Source organism: Mustela nivalis, assembly GCF_964662115.1.
Source record: "Mustela nivalis genome assembly, chromosome: 13".
Classification (NCBI taxonomy): domain Eukaryota; kingdom Metazoa; phylum Chordata; class Mammalia; order Carnivora; family Mustelidae; genus Mustela; species Mustela nivalis.
This window is the reverse complement of record NC_139032.1, coordinates 83,746,178-83,763,427: the sequence shown is the minus strand read 5'-3', so window position 1 is coordinate 83,763,427 and position 17,250 is coordinate 83,746,178. Positions and strand designations below refer to the sequence as shown.

General features: G+C 41.2%; 1 protein-coding gene, 1 long non-coding RNA gene and 1 pseudogene across 4 annotated transcripts in view; 2 read left to right on the top strand and 1 right to left on the bottom strand.

The window, feature by feature from the left end:
- The window catches only part of PPP6C (protein phosphatase 6 catalytic subunit), a 38,936-nt gene that overhangs the window by 2,646 nt on the left and 19,040 nt on the right, over positions 1-17,250 (top strand). The window lies entirely within an intron of this gene.
- LOC309847066 lies at positions 2,588-3,290 on the top strand. The gene is made up of 2 exons (XR_014302283.1): positions 2,588-2,723; positions 2,935-3,290. It is a non-coding gene; the product is annotated as an uncharacterized lncRNA (long non-coding RNA).
- Positions 12,522-13,647, bottom strand: LOC309845935 (mitochondrial import inner membrane translocase subunit TIM14-like; annotated as a pseudogene). The gene is made up of 2 exons: positions 13,035-13,647; positions 12,522-12,828 (listed from the first exon to the last, which is right to left on the bottom strand). The product of its transcript is annotated as a mitochondrial import inner membrane translocase subunit TIM14-like (transcript).

The following is a 17,250-nucleotide window of genomic DNA, read 5'->3' as shown; positions in this document are numbered from 1 at the left end:
TTTCCAAAGATTTCATTTATTTATTTGACAGAGAGAGACCGTGAGAGAGGGAACACAAGCAGGGGGAGTGGGAGAGGGAGAAGCAGGCTCCCCGTTAAGCAGGGAACCTGTCGTGGGGCTTGATCCCAGGACTCTGGGATCATGACCCGAGCTGAAGGCAGAGGCTTTAACCCACTGAGCCACCCAGGCGCCCCCTGTATCTGTTTGTTTGTTTGTTTCTTTCTTTCTTTCTTTCTTTTAAGAGTTTTGTTTATTTATTTGATAGGCAGAGAGGCAGGCAGAGAGAGAGGGAAGCAGGCTCCCTGCTGAGCAGAAAGCCCGATGTGGGACTCGATCCCAGGACCCTGGGATCATGACCTGAGCCGAAGGCAGAGGCTTTAACCCCTTGAGCCATCCAGGCGCCCCCCACCTATATCTGTTTCTTAATAAACCTTTTTTTTTTTTTTTCTTTCCCAGTCTTCTGGACAGGTAGTGGGCAAAAAGCAATTCTGATTTTTCCTCTTTAAGTAGAGGCTTTTCTTTGTCTTGGAAATGGTTTTATCAGATGAATTTAGTTGTGCTCTTCATGTCTGGTGTATTTTTAAAGAAATTTAATTTTGTTTCTACTTCTTGGCATAAAATAGAACCTAAAATTAGACAAGCCAAGAAAATATTCCAGGAGCACCTTTTCTGAAGATTTTAGAGCCAAAATAAAAGATTAGAGGAAGAAAATTCATTGGAGCCCCTTAATGGTCATTATGGAAAAGATTTGTTCTGGTAGAAAAGATGATAGCAATATACCTGTGTTTTTAATTTGAGTAGAAGTTGGAGGTACTAAGTAATATGAGTGCATAGGGTGTTCTACATCTAATTTTGATTTCTCTATATCTAAATTGGAAGTGGTCAGATCATTAGTACTGGATTGAATCTGCATAAATGTTTGGTAGGAATAAAGATGAAATATATGAAAGTGAGTGGGCCAAAACATAACCTTTCTTAAAAATGAGCTCAGTGGTTCTCATCCACAGTAAAGATTTTAGAGAGGATCATAGGAGATAGAAATTCCTTATCTGGCCAAGTGGAAGAATGAATGATAAAAGGCAGGTGTATTGAATACTTAAGAATTTCAGTGGGGGAAGGGTTCTATAACTTGGGGATTGTTCAATCTCTTGGACAGTTCTTTTTTTTTTTTTTTTAAGATTTTATTTATTTATTTGACAGAGAGAAATTACAAGTACACTGAGAGGCAGGCAGAGAGAGAGAGAAGGAAGCAGGCTCCCTGCTGAGCAGAGAGCCCAATGCGGGACTCGATCCCAGGACCCTGAGATCATGACCTGAGCCGAAGGCAGCGGCTTAACCCACTGAGCCACCCAGGCGCCCCTCTTGGACAGTTCTTAAAGGTGACATGTAGGTAAAGAAATTGCACAAGGAATTGTGCAGTTCCATAATAACCACTTTTATGAATTAATAGTTTATGTAATCTTTTTGGAACTCACTTTTCTGTTTAGTCTGAGCCATTTCTGGGTTCTTCATATAAGGCTACTTGCACAGCAAAGTTGCATCTTGCTTGAAATGCCTCCATAAAGCTTCAAAAAATTCTCCTTTGCTTTTTTCCTGAGATTTAGTGAATAGCCTTTTATACATCCTCATTCCAGACTCTATCTGATTTTATAGATCCTCATCATACATAGTAGTCTTTATCCTTCCAGACTTGGAATCCTTTAGCCTAGTCACTCACCTTAGTAGTGCTTGTTGCATTGATCATTCTGTTTACCCAGATTGTTTGTTTTTTGTTGTATCTTTTTCAGGTACCCTAGGGAAAACTGAAGACAATGTGACAGTAAGGGACATACTGTGGCATTGTATAGGCTAGAAGAGTGTTGTCAGTGTTTTCAGGACCCTTTCTGATAAAACCTTGCATTTTGTTTGTCTTTCAGGCAACAGAATCACATTCCTCTATGTCTTACGAAATAGTCTACAACAGTGCTGTCTGGTAGAAATAAAGTGCTCAGAAACATGAACCTTCAATGGCCACATTTTTAAAAAATAGAATAGAACAGTTGAAATTAATTTAGTAATATTTTATTTAACCCAATTGCAACTTGTATCAATATAAAATTATTAATGTAATATTTTCCCCTTTTTTGGGGTACTGTGTGAAATGTGTATATTTTACATTTATGACACATCCCAGTTTGGACTAGCCATATTTCAGGGGCTCAGCAGTTACATGTGGCTGTAGGTGTTTTGTTGGAAGGTGCACATCTCTAACAACTCACTAGTCCCTTTCTAGAATTTCAGAGTTAAGAGAGAATCAGAGTTCTTCTAGTTCCATGCCCTTCTTACTTTATTGAGGGTATACTGAGCTTCTTGGAGTGTATGATCTGCCTGAGGTCGTGCACCTAACCAATGAATTAAGTTGGAAAACTTCTTGTGCAGACTCTGTCTGATAAAGTTATTAGCTGTTTTTTTTGAAGGATGACAAATAGCTTGCTTTTCTAGGCATATCTTCCACTCATGACTTTTCTTTTTACCTTCCATTCTAAGTACATTGGACGGTTCCCTTCTGACAACACTCCCTGTGCTTTTCTCTGTGTTTGTTTCTGCTCAGTCTGTTTCTTTTTTTTTTTTTTTTTTTTTTTTTATGGGAGAAGGAGCCAATGCAATGGCTTGTCTTTATTGGAAAGAGGAAACTTCACAGCACATTCTGAGTAAGTTAGTGCAAAGGCTCAGTGGGCCAGCTGGTGGGGCACCAGCTTATTATTTTTTTTTTTTAAAGATTTTTATTTATTTATCTGACAGAGAGAGATGACAAGTAGGTAGAGAGGCAGACAGAGAGAGAGAGGAGGAAGCAGGCTCCCTGCTGAGCAGAGAGCCCGATGCGGGACTCGATCCCAGGACCCTGAGATCATGACCCGAGCCGAAGGCAGCGGCTTAACCCACTGAGCCACCCAGGCGCCCGGGGCACCAGCTTATAATGGGTTCCACAGCTAGGGCATCGCTGGGCCTCGCCTTTGTGGAGCCAGAACCAGATGATGGTACTATTGTCCTCTTCACAGATGCAGCCCACTATTCGCTTGTTGGTGATAGACGGGACTAAATTAGGGTCTTCCTTGGTGCCTGCAGCTGCCTTTGGGGCTAGCAAATTGTATGGGTCCAGTCCTTTCCGTGCAGCCATCATGACCTCCCTCTCCAGCCCAGTCGCCTGGTCATCATCAGTAGGAATACCACCTCCAGATGCCATGGTGCGCACCGTGGTGACTCCATTGGGACCGCGGGCCCTGAAGGCCTGCGCGGCCAACCTCTGCTCAGTCTGTTTCTATCACCTAGTTTTTTTTTTTTTAAATACTTACATAACACAAATTGTAAATCATTTAATACTCTGTGAGTTGGGTACTAATATTTGCCCCATTTTATAGATAGGTAACTGAAGCACAGACGGATTATAAGTATCTTTCTATAGTTATACAGTTAGTAAGTGAAGAAGCTGGGATTCAAACCTAGGTAGTCTGGGTCCAAGATTTATGTCTGTAACTATCATTTCTGTTTTCTCTATACAGTACCCTCAATGTCCCTTTAGACTTATGCCTCAGATGCCACTTTCTCCATGCAGGGCTCCTGGATTCCCCAGTCAGAATTATTAGCAATGATTAGAATGTACTTAGCTGCTTACAGTTTTCAGAGTACCTTCATGTCCATACTGTTATTTACATAATACTTTTGTAAGGCAGAACAAATGCAGTGCAGGTCTTGAGGTTTATGTGGGTTTTGCCACAGTGACTCAATGGGAGTATATACCTGCATTATTTGCTATTAAAAATTTCCACTTTTGGGGCATCTAGGTGGTTCAGTTGGTTACACATCCGACTCTTTTTTTAAAAAATATTTTATTTATTTATTTGACAGACAGAGATCACAAGTAGGCAGAGAGGCAGGCAGAGAGAAAGGAGGAAGCAGACTCCCCATGGAGCAGAGAGCCTGACATGGGGCTCAATCCCAGGACTCTGGGATCATGACCTGAGCCGAAGGCAGAGGCTTTAACCCACTGAGCCACCTAGGCACCCCTAAACATCCAACTCTTGATCTCAGCTCAGGTCTTGATCTCAGCGTGGTGAGTTCAATCCCCAGGTTGGGCTCCATGCTAGGCTTGGAGCCTACTTAAAAAAAAAAAAAAAAAAAAAATTCCCACTTTTTTTTTCCCCTATACTGACCTTTGTCCCATAACTCCATTTACCTTATTGCTCCATTTTACCCTTCTCTGTTGTATGATAGCAAATATGTCTGTATCCACATTAGATTACAAGCTTCTAGAAGGCCAGGATCATATTTGTTTATTTTTGTGTTCTCCATAGTCTTAGAACACTGTCTTGTAGGTGATAGACAAACAGTTAAGGTTTGTTGAATCTCATTGTATACTGTTCTACAACAGACATTTTTCAGATGTCTCCTTGTGTCAAGTACTGTTCCCTGTGGGTGCTAGAGATAGAATCCGATACTTCCCTATGAGGGGCTCTCAATATAGTAAAGGAGATAGAGAGGTAAACAAATGATTGTTGCGTGGTATGTTAGGTGCTATAATAGAGGGCTCTTCAGGATATTGGGGAACGTATTCAAAGCAGCATCTAACTGGAACTGGGACGATTTCAGCAAGGAGGAGCAGTGAGAGGGTAAGAGTGTGTTCGGGTAGACAAAACAGGAAGGAAAAGGATTTGCTAGCAGAACAAATCCCATATGCAATGGTACAGCTTAATTTGAAAGAACATGGCTGATTCAGGGAACTTGAAGTAGTTTAGTGTGGCTGGAGGTGGTGCTGGGAAGGCCGGGAGAGGCCAAATCGTGGAAGACTAGACAAACTTCGATTTTTATCTTTCAGGTAGTATATAGAGAGACGCTGAAATGCTTTTATATTTTAGGGAAAAACAAATCATACTGTGACTTTGGGATGTTGTTTAAATGTACCTACTTGAGTGCCTGGGTGGCTCAGTGGGTTAAGCATCTGCCTTCAGCTTGGGTCGTGATCTCAGGGTCCTGGGATCAGGACCCATATTGGGCTCCTGGCTTGATGGGGAGTCTGCTTCTGCCTCTTCCTTTTCCCCTTCCCCCACTTGTGCACTCTCTCTCTCAAACAAATAAAATAAAATCTTAAAAAAATGTAGCTAACTAAAAAGAAAAGTAGATTCAAAGAAAACTATTACAGGGATACACTGTTGTATGTGGTAGGAATATGACAAAAATCATAAAGATGGTATCTGCGTAAAGTTTTGGAAACACTGCCATAGACAGAGGAGTGTTCTTGAGAAATTTTTAAGGAGGACTGTGATAGTAGATTTTAGAAATATGGTTCTGGCAGCATTTGTGGACCATGGTTTGGAATGGGCAAAAATGTCATAGAAGCAGTAGGGCAGGTGACATGGGAATTTAAAGTAGGGCAGTGACAAGTGATTGCAGTGTTTAAAAGGAGATGGGGACTCCTGGCTGGCTCAGTTAGGAAAGCATGCCTCTGGATCTCTGGGTTATGAGTTCAAGTACCACACTGGGTATACAGTTTTACTAAAACACACACACACCCACACATACCCAAAACTTTACAAGTAGATGGAGAAGGTGTACTAGGACCTGTTGACGTGTTAGGTCTAGGTTATGAGAAAGAGAGAGGAGTTCAGTGTAATCTGTTTCCGGCACAGATTACTTAGTAAATACTGTAGCTAAATTAAAGAATGCAAGGGAGTTTGGTTTGGGCTGTACTGAGTTTGAGATGCTGCCAAGTGAAGATATTGAGGTAGAGATGTCCAGATTATCTGTTGGATTCACAAGCTGGTTAGGTAACAAATACTTTTTTTTTTAATTTAAGATTTTATTTATTTTATTTGACAGAGAGAGAGATCACAGGTAGGCAGAGAGGCAGAGAGGCAGGCAGAGACAGAGGGGGAAGCAGGCTCCCTGCTGAGCAGAGGGCCCGATGCGGGGCTTGATCCCAGGACACCGAGATCATGACCTGAGCCGAAGGCAGCGGCTTAATCCACTGAGCCACCCAGGCGCCCCAATACTTTTTGATTGTCAAATGTGCTCTAGACGCCAGTAGCTCTAATAGTAGTAAACTCAGAAGAAAGGTCTATACCATTGATTCTCAGCTGGGGTGATTTTGCCTCTGAGAAGATCCTTGGCAGTGCCTGGAGACAGTTTTGATAGTCACAGCCAGGGAGTTGCTATGGGTGTGTAGTGGGTATAGAGGCCAGGGGTGCTAAACGTCCTGTAACAGATTGGACAGCAGCCCCCCACAAGAAAGAATTATTGGTAGTGCCATGGCTGAGAAACTCTGGCTTAGACTAAAGATATGGATGTTTTCTTCTAGATTGCAAGGGTGTGAATATTATTATCATCTTGGATTCCAGCTCCTTATTCCCAGTGATTTGTTATTATAGTAGAAATTCTATACAAAGGCTATGTAAAAAATACTTTTAGATAGATTTTTATTTATTAAACCAAGAGATTTTATGAATACTAGTATGTCAAAGTAAATAAAGGAAATGGTATGTTTTAGCTAGCAGGGTCAGCTAAACAAAGAATCACAAAAATTTAAAACTCGGTGAATTTGAGGAGCAGGAGGGGACACAGAGACAGAAGCAGAGAATAGAATGGAACCCTGAGTATCTTGAAGAAAAGGTAGAGAAGGGAAATGGGGTCTTCTAAGACCCTTCTAAGAAGGGTCTTATTTGTTCAAGAATTAGGAACTAATTGGGCATTATGGGGAGAGATGGGTATAGTTTGCCTTAAAGTTGGGTAAGATTGAGAATCTTGCCTCAAGATTGATGATTTTGGAGCAGTAAGAGAAACCACGCTTCTTACCAACTAAGCAGTAGAACAAAGCTGTGAAGGGCTTTGGAATAGAGGACCATGTGTCTTCTCTCATGGCAAGGTTAGGCTCTTTGAGGCCAGTGTGTGTGTAGTTGGCTGACTTATATAGAATTTGCATTTGAGATTTCGTGGACTTATTTTTGTGTGTGCTTGGTTTGGATGTGTAAGCTACTGCTGAACTGGAGAGATGAGAGGCAATAGCTTTGGCTTGGAGACTCGACTCTCTAAATCTTCAGTTGGGACTGCAGACATGGCAGTGACAGGAGACAGTTGTTACTTAAGGTAGTGTGCGTGGTCTCAGATTGAAGATGCTGCTTAAGTAGTTTACATGTGTTCCCTAGACACTTACCAGCTTTTGAGATTGGCAAGGTTTCACAGTAACGTTCTTGAGTTTATGGTGTACTGTTACTTTAAGGTCAACACTGGGTGATATGGGCCAGTCAGCAGGGGTGACTTGCAGTTCAAGGGATATTATGGGCTAGGAAAGCCAGACATAAGTGGGTGCAAATTCTAGCACATTCGCATATGGGAATCATGGAGTCCCTCGGGAATCTGTGCTGTGATTAGTTTCAAAAACGTTAACTTGTTCCAGAAAGGAACAATAAGTAAGAAAAATGAGACAAAGAGAGTGTAAAGATAGAATACCAAGATGGAGCGGTAAAAGAATTGTATGTAAGATAGAAGCTGTGATGGCCAGATTACTTCTTTGAGATTAAGCCCTGAGCTTTCAGGGAGTCTACTGAAAGATAGAAACTAATCAGCTAAAAAATTCACCAAGTCTAAAAGGTAACAAACACAAGCTGCTCAGGAAATCACATATATCCATGATAGAGGGAGCAGAGATGTTCCTCCCCTGGGTCCTCCTTGAAGATGACTGTATAACAACAGCACTCTGTGCATCTTATTTATTGTCTACATGATGACAAGCTCTGTTCCCACAATGCCCCTTACCACAGGTGGATGGCACGACATTAAAGTGTAATTTGGGGAGAAAGCAGTTGGGAAAGGAGGGCAGTATAATGCAGGGTGATGACAGGTCTCCCTGAAGGACAGTTTGGCTTATTTCAGGGTGGAGTTTATAGTAGGTTGGCTTCTTTCTTTTCTTTTCTTTCTTTCTTTTTTTTTTTTTTTAAGATTTTATTTATTCATTTGACATAGAGAGGGAGAGAGAGAGAGAAAAGAGAGCATGCACAAGCAGGGAGAGGAGTAGGGAGAGGCAGGTTCCCTGCTCTGTGGGAGCTCAATCCCAGGACCCTGGGATCATGACCCAAGCCAAAGTCAGATGCTTAACCTACTGAGCCACCCAGGTGCTCCTAAGATTTTATTTTTAAGTAATCTCTGTGCCTGTTTTGGGTCTTGAATTTAGAACCCTGAGATCAAGAGTCACATGCTCTACCAGCTGAACCAGCCAGGTGCCTCTATTTATTTATTTTTTAATTTTTTTTTTTTTAAAGATTTTATTTATTTATTTGAAAGACGGAGATCACAAGTAGGCAGAGAGGCAGGCAGAGAGAGAGAGAGGGGGAAGCAGGCTTCCTGCGGAGCAGGGAGCCCGATGCGGGGCTCGATCCCAGGACCCTGAGATCATGACCCAAGCCAAAGGCAGCAGCCCAAACCACTGAGCCACCCAGGCGCCCCATTATTTTTTAATTTTTTAATTAAGAAATTTGGGGGGACCCTGGTTGGCTTAGTAATAAAGTGTCTGCTTTCAGCTCAAGTCATGATCCCAGGGTCCTGGGATCGAGCTCCGCATTGGGGGTCCCTGCTCAGCGGGAACCCTGCTTGCTGCTCCCTGTCTCACTCCTCCTGTTGTGTTTCCTCTCTCACTGTGTCTCTCTCTGTCAAATAAATAAATAAAATCTTAAAAAAAATTTTTTTTTTTTTAAAGTAAGCTCTTTGCCCAATGTGGGGCTTGAACTCAGGACCCTGAGATTAAGGAGTCACATGCTCTACATACAGAGCCAGCGAGGCACCCCTAAAATCAACTTTTTTTTTTTTAAGATTTTATTTATTCATTTATTCATTTGACACAGAGAGATCACAAGTAGGCAGAGAGGGAGGCAGAGAGAGAGAGAGGAGGAAGCAGGCTCCCCGCGGAGCAGAGAACCAGATACGGGACTCGATCCCAGGACCCCGAGATCATGACCTGAGCCGAAGGCAGCGGCTTAACCCACTAAGCCACCCAGGCGCCCTAAAATCAACTTTTTTTTTTTTTAAAGATTTTATTTATTTATTTGACAGAGAGAAATCACAAGTAGTTGGAGAGGCAGGCAGAGAGAGAGAGAGAGGAGGAAGCAGGCTCCCTGCTGAGCAGAGAGCCCCATGCGGGACTCGATCCCAGGACCCTGAGATCATGACCTGATCCAAAGGCAGCGGCTTAACCCACTGAGCCACCCAGGCGCCCTAAAATCAACTTTTAAAGAGGTGCGTGAGTGGCTCAGTTTTTTAAGTGTCCGATTCTTGATTTTGGCTCCTGTCATAATCTTGGGGTCATGAGATTAAGCCCTGCGTTAGGTTCTGTGCACTCAGCACAGAGTTTGCTTGAGATTTTTTTTTTTTGAGTTTTTTTTTTTTTTAAGATTTTATTTATTTATTTGACAGACAGAGATCACAAGTAGGCAGAGAGGCAGGCTGAAAGAGAGAGAGGAAGAAGCAGGCTCCCCGCCCAGCAGAAAGCCCGATGTGGGACTCGATCCCAGGACCCTGGGATCATGACCTGAGCCGAAGGCAGCGGCTTAACCCACTGAGCCACCCAGGCGCCCCTGCTTGAGATTTTTTATGTCACTTCCTCTGCCCCTCTGCTCTGCTCTCTTTCTCTAAAATAAATTAAAAAAAAAACCTTTTTAAAAATTAAGAAAGATTAACTCTTAAAAGTGTACAGTTCAGTGGGTTTTAGAATATTTAGAGTTGTGCAACTATCATCATAATCAGTGTTTGAACATTTTTTTTTACCCCAAAGAGAAATTCCGTAACTGTTAGCAGGAGCTCCCTTGTTCCCCCTTATCCTAAGCCTGAGGCATAGGCAATCACTAATCTACTTTCTATGTCTGTGGATTTGCCCATACTGAGTGTTCTAAGTTGAATTATATAGCATGTGGCCTTTCGTGACTGGTATAACGTTCTCAAGCCTCATCTACTTTGTAGCATGTACCATTACTTCATTTTGTTTTGTGGTTCAGTGATATTCCATTGTATGGATGTACCACATTTTGTTAATCCATTCACCTGTGGATGGACACTTGGGTTGTTTCTACTTTTTGGCTGTTGTGAATAATACTGTAATAATATTGGTGTAAAGGTATCTGTTTGAGTCCCTGATTTCAATTTCTTTTGGCTCTGTGCGTAGGTGTGGTAGTCCTGGGCATGTGCTAATTCTCTTTAGCGTTTTGAAGAACTGCCAGACTGTTCTCCATAGTGGCTGTCCCATTTTATATTCCTATCAGCAATGTGTGAGGATTCCTGTTCTTGTTAGCACTTGCTGTATTTCATTTTTATTTTTATTTATTTATTAAGCTTTTATTTATTTATTTGACAGGGGGAGAGATACATCGAGAGGGAATACAAGCAGGGGGAGTGGGAGAGGGAGAAGCTGGCTTCCCACTGAGCAGGGAGCCTGACATGGGACTCCATCCCAGGACCCCAGAATCATGACCTGAGCCAAAGGCAGATGCCCAATGAGTGAGCCACCCAGGCACCCCTATATTTCATTTTTTAAAACTTGTGGTCACCCCAGTGTGTGTGAAGTGTTATCCCATTGTGGTTTTGATTTACATTTATTTCCCTAATGACTAATGATACTAAACATTTTTTAATGTGTTTATTGGCTATTTGTATATTTTCTTGGGAAATATGCCTGTTAAGTCTTTTGCCCATTTTTTTTTTTTTTTAGAGTTATTTATTTGAGAGAGAGAGTGAGTGTGTATGGATGAGGGGAGGGGCAGAGGGATAGGGAGAGAGAAAATCCTAAGGAGACTATTTTCTTCCACAAAGAATAAATGTTTTTCATGCTTTTTTAAAAAGTAAAAGAAACCGGGATGCCTGCGTGGCTGAGTTGGTTAAACGGCTGCCTTTGGCTCGGGTCATGATCTTAGGGACCTGGGATCGAGTCCCACATCAGGGTCCTTGCTCAGTGGGGAGCCTGCTTCTTCCTTTACCTCTGCCTGCCGCTTCCCTGCTTGCGCTCACTCTCTTTGACAAATAAATAAAATCTTGAAAAATAATAATTAAAAAGTAAAAGAAACAAAGATGAAAGTGGAATTCCTTTGGTTTGACATCTCCAGCAGCTGCTATTGTGTGTAGGCTTGGTGTATATCCTTCTTGGTCATGTTTTATAATTCAGTGTACACATATATGTAACAGGCTGAGTATATAACCCTGTGTGTGTATGTATAAAACTCTACCAGAGCACTTTGCATGCACTCTCTTATTTGATCCTTAGAATCTCCAGGTATGTATCTCTATTTTGTGGATGAGGAAACTAAGACACAGAGAAAGATCAAGTAACTTGCTCAGGGATATACAGCTGAGGTAACAGTAAACTAAGTAATAGGTAAGAGGTAGAGCTGATATTTGACCTCTTATCTTTTTGAACTTAGAAGGCTGTGCTCTTAACCTCTGACTTATACCATGGTATTAATTGGTATGCTCTGTTTCTTAGCGTATAAAATATTCTGGGAATGGTACTTGTTGATTAGGAATAAAAAAGTATTCCCTCTCAGCTCCACTCTGTTTCTCCAAAATTTGACCTTTTAGGAGCATTGAACATAGTTGATTACTCCTCATTTTCTTTTTTGCCCATGCCTCTCGATCACTCCTCTTTTTGTTTTTTTTTTTTTAAAGATTTTATTTATTTATTTGAGAGAGTGAGAGAGAGCATGAGTGGGGTTAGGGGCAGAGGGAGAAGAGCTTCCCTGCAGAGCAGGGAGCCTGACACAGGGCTCTATCCCAGGATTCTGGGATCAGGACTTGAGCCAAAGGCAGATGCTTAACTGACTGAGCCATCTAGGTGCCCTGATCACATCTCTTTTGAAACATTTTCTTCACTGGACTTCCAGGATACCACGTGCTCATGGTTGCTTTTCTGTCTCACCAAGCTATCTCTTTTGCTTGTTCTTCCTCTTTTCCCTAACTTCTAAATATTGATGTATCTTACAGATCATTTCTTGATCTTAATTCTTTCCTTTCTTTGTAGATACTACTATAGTTATCTCTTCTAGTCTCATGTATGTATATTATGTATGTGTGTGTGTATGTATATCCTGACAGTCTCTAAATTGGTCTATCTGGCTCAGACCCTTTTCCTTGAATTTGGGACTCATTTGATTCCTTATTTACAGCACATACAGGGCCCTTAGAAGTCGGGTAGGCATCTGAGACTTACTGTGTCAAAATCAGATTCTGACAGCCAAACAGTGAAAATCACCCAAATGGGTAGCAACTAGTGAATGGATAAGTAAAATGTGATAGATACATACAGTGGAATATTATTTATTTAGAAAAAAGAACAAAGTAATAAAATGTTTCAATACAGAAAAGCATTTTCATTACATATAACAAAAATCATTATATTAAGTGAAAGAAACCAGTCACAAAAGGCCATGTATGCATATGTCCAGAGTGGACAAAGCCATAGAGACTAAGTAAATAAGTGATTGCCTAGGGCTGTGGCGTGAGTTATAGGAGGAGACTACCAATGCATACATAGCTTTTTGAGGGATGATCAAAGTGTTCTTTTTTTATTATTATTAATTTGTAGCTTTGAGGCATTTTATTATAAAAAAACTGACATTCATGTACATAAACAATAAACTTAAAATTCATCACATATTTATTTCATCACATATTTATTTCACTTTTGAGCTTGGCCTTCTAGTAAATCTTTAGCTTTATTGATTTTGGCTGCTACGTAAGGAGATTCTCCCTTGTCTGGGTGATTTAAAAACACAATTCATCAGTGAGCAACTCTTATTTATTCCTTTATTGGCAGTAGTATGCCTAGTATTTTTTTTTAAGTTTTTTAAAAAATTTATTTATTTGACAGGCAGAGATCACAAGTAGGCAGAGAGGCAGGCAGAGAGAGAGGAGGAAGCAGGCTCACTGCCAAGCAGAGAGCCCGATGTGGGTCTCTATCCCAGGACCTGGGATCATGACCTGAGCGGAAGGCAGAGGCTTTAACCCACTGAGCCACTTAGGCACCCCATAGTATGCCTAGTATTAATGCTGCTTCTTGTTTTGTCATTTTGGGTTCCAATCCACTTCTGTAAGCCACCACTGAAGGCAGATTTTGGTAGACATTGAAAAACTTGTTTGACTTGAGGCTCCATGTTTCATGGTTTGTAAAACATAATATCCTGCAAATCCTACAGCAGCAATGGTCAGTCCAGCTGCTACCATTGTATTGGCCATGGCTCTGGCTCAGTTCCCTTCCTTCACCAAGAGCAGGGTTCATCCCAGCTCAAAGACCTCAGCCACCAATTCCTACGCCTCTACCAGGCAGTGATACAGCCGCCACCAGCAAGCACTGAAAATTTTCTAATATTAATTATGATGATGGTTTCTGAAAATCAAGCATGTGAAGAAAACAACTGAATCTTGCACTTTATTATTTTTTTAAAAGAACTAAAATCAAAACCATCTGCTTATGCAAGAAATCATTGATAAGCTGGACTTCATTAAAATTAAAAACTTTTGCTCTGTAAACGTAAGAATAAGGAAGAATGTAAGAATAATGTAGGAATAAGAATAAGAATAAGGAAGAATGTAAGGATAAGGAATGTCAAGAATAAGGAAAAATGTAAGAATAAGAATAAGAATAAGGAAGAATAAGAATAAGGAGAATAAGAAGACAAGCCACACACTGGAAAAAATGTTTGCAAAACATTTTTATTTTATTTTATTTTATCCATAATATGCAAAGAACTCTTAAAAATCAGCAATAAGAAAACAAACTGCTCCTTTAAGAAATGGGCCAAAGACCTGAGCGGACACCTCACTGAAGAAGATCAACACATGGCGAGCCTATGAAAAGGTGCTCATCATTCATCACTAGGGAAATAAATGCAAATTAAAACAATGTTATAAACAGCCAGAATTCGGAACACTCATATCACCAAATGTTCCCAAAGTTGGGGAGCAAAAGGAGCTCTCATTCATGCTTGATGGGAATGCAAAATACAAAGTACAGCCACTTTGGAAGATTGTTTGGCAGTTTCTTGCCAAGCTCTTAGTATACCGTCTAGTAGTCATGCTCCTTGTTGTTTACCAAAATTAATTGAAAACTTGTGTTCATCCAAAAACCTATTCATGGATGTTTATGGGAGCATTATTCATAACTGCTAAAATTGGGAACCAACCAACATGTCCTTCAGTAGGTGAATGGATAAATAAACTGGTACATCAAGACAATGGACTATTATTTAGCACTACAAAGAAAAGAGCTATCAAGCCATTAAAAAACATGAAAGGACCTTAAGTGGTTATCTTTAAGTGAAAGAAGTGAATCTGAAGAGTCTACTTGTGTATGATTTAAACTGTATGACCTTCTGGAAAAGGCAAAACTATGATGACAGTAATAAGATCACTGGTTTCCAGGGTTTGGGGGAGGGAAGGATGCATAGATAAAGCACAGAGGATTTTTAGGGCAGTGAAACTATTCTGTATGGTACTATAATTCTGTATACATGTCATTATACATTTGTCCAAACCCACAGAATGTACAACACCACAGGTGAACCCTAACTGAAACTATAGACTCCACATAATACTGATGGATCAGTGTAGTTCATCAGTAACAAGTGTACCACTCTGATGGGGAATGTTGATAGTGGGAGAGGCTGTATGTATGTATGTATGTGTTCGTGAGCAGCACATAAATGGGAATTCCCTGTATCTTCTCAATTTTACTGTGAACCCAAAACTGCTCTATTTCTTTTTTTTTTTTTTAAGATTTTATTTATTTCTTTGACAGAGATCACAAGCAGGCAGAGAGGCAGGCAGAGAGAGAGAAGGGGGAAGCAGGCTCCCCGCTGAGCAGAGAGCCCAATGCGGGGCTCAGTCCCAGGACCCTGGGATCATGACCTGAGCTGAAGGCAGAGGCTTTAACCCACTGAGCCACCCAGGCGCCCCCCAAAACTGCTCTAAAAAATATAAATTCTAAGAGAAAATTACAGTAAGAAAGTCTTTCCTTAGAGTCTTAACTATCAATAATGACTATTAACACCCTTGCAGATACTTAAGCCAAAATAATTTTTTAAAGATTATTTATTGGGGCGCTGGGGTGGTTCAGTCGCCTCTGACTTTGGCTCAGGTCATGATCCCAGTGTCCTGGGAATGAGCCCCAGGTGGGGCTTTCTGCTCAGCAGGGGGCCTGCTTCTCCCTCTCTTTCTGCCTGCCTCTCTGCTTGCTTATGTGTGTGCTCTCTCTTTCTGTCCCAGGCAAATACATTAAAATCTTTATTTTAGGATTGAGGATTGATTTATTTCTGGTGTGAGAGAGTGCACACCAGTGGGGGGAGGAGCAGAGGGAGAGAATCTTCAAGCAGACTCCCTATTGAGCACAAAGCCCAACGTAGGCTTAATCTCTCTACCCCTGAGATCCTGACCTGAGCCAAAACCAAGAACTGGACGCTTAACTGCCACCCAGGCACCCCTTAAGCCAAAAACATTGAGTCACCCTTGATTCCTTTCTTTCAATGCTTTCTTTCCAATTGTTCTCAAATCTAGTGGATGCTGCATTCAGAAAACATCTGGAATCTGTTCACTTGTGGCCAGTTCCTGCTTTTATGATGCTGATCAAAGCCAGTATTAACTTTTACCTAGATTATTTGTAGAAGCTCTCATAAGTGGTGTTCCTGCTTCTGCCTTTATCTCTTTCCAATCCCTAAATTCATCATAGCCCATAAAAATAGCGGATGTAAGATCATAATCACTCCTCCGCTTAGGGCCTCCCAATGGCTTCCTGTTAAAAGCCAGGTCCTTATATTTACCCCCAAGGACCTAAAAATGTTTTGTGGTGCTCTCCTGTTTTGTTTTTTTGTTTTTCTTTTTTTAAATTCAATCCACTAAGCACTCCAGCTTTGATGTTTCTCAGACAACAAGCATGCTTTCATCTAAGCAGTTTGTACTTACTGTTCTCACTGGCTGCAGTGCTGTTCCCCCAAAACCTTACCTTTTTCTGATTTTTGCTCAAAAGTCACTTTATCAGTAAGGCTTCTGTGCTCACCTTATTTAAGATACCAGTACCACCTCCCGCCTCTGCCACTATTTACTCTTGTTACAGTGCTTCCTTTTTCTCCATTCCTCTTGCCACTATCTGAAAAAGTAGTATGAACATATATTTTATTTATTTATTTTCTGTACCTCTCCTCATTAGAGTGTAAGCCTCTGGAGAGCAGGTTTTTAGTCTGTTTGGTCATTACTATTTATTTACTTTGTTTCTAGAATTACTGGTATCATACTAGGCTCTCAATAAAAACTTGTTGTGTTGAACAACTAAATATTCAAGATAGTACAGTGAAAAAAGGTAGGTAACCTGGATTCCAGATCTGTTGTTACTAAGATTAAGTAGTTTAGTGACTGAGTACTTGTGGGTCTCAGTCTTACCATCTGGGTCAAGTGAAAGATTTGACATAGGTGGTTTTTAATGAAGTGAGATAATAGAAATATATGTATTGGTTCTGCCCCCAGTTCCTAGCACAGAAACCCTTATAGTTTCTTGGGTAATAGGAGTGCCTTGTTCTAAAGGGATGGCTCTGGGTCAGCTCCCCAATGGCTCCTGAGTATAGGCTAATCACTGGAAAAACCAAATCATGATTAGAAGCTTGGCATTTTCAGGGGCACCTGGGTGGCTCAGTGGGTTAAAGCCTCTGCCTTTGGCTCAGGTCATGATCCCAGGGTCCTGGGATCGAGTCCTGCATGGGGTTCTCTGCTCAGCGGGGAGCCTGCTTTCTCTTCTCTCTCTCTGCCTGCCTCTCTGCCTACTTGTGATCTCTCTGTCAAATAAGTAAATAAAAAAATCTTAAAAAAAAAAAAAAGAAAGAAACTTGGCATTTTCAGTCCTGTCCCCAATTGTTTTCAAATAGGAGAAGGGCTGAAAATGGGGTTAATAGTGGGAGCTTCCATAAAATCTCTGAAATATGGGGTTCAGAGAGCTTCCGTCTGAATGTTCATTTGTATCCTTTGTCATGTTCTTTTTTTTTTTTTTAAGATTTTATTTATTTATTTGCCTACTTGTGATCTCTGTCTGTCAGAGAGGCAGACAAGAGAGAGGAAGGGAAGCAGGCTCCCAGCGGAGCAGAGAGCCCAATGCGATGTGGGGCTTGATCCCAGCTCCCTGGGATCATGACCTGAGCCAAAGGCAGAGGCTTTAACCCACTAAGCCACCCAGGTGCCCCCTTTGTCATGTTCTTTAATAAACTG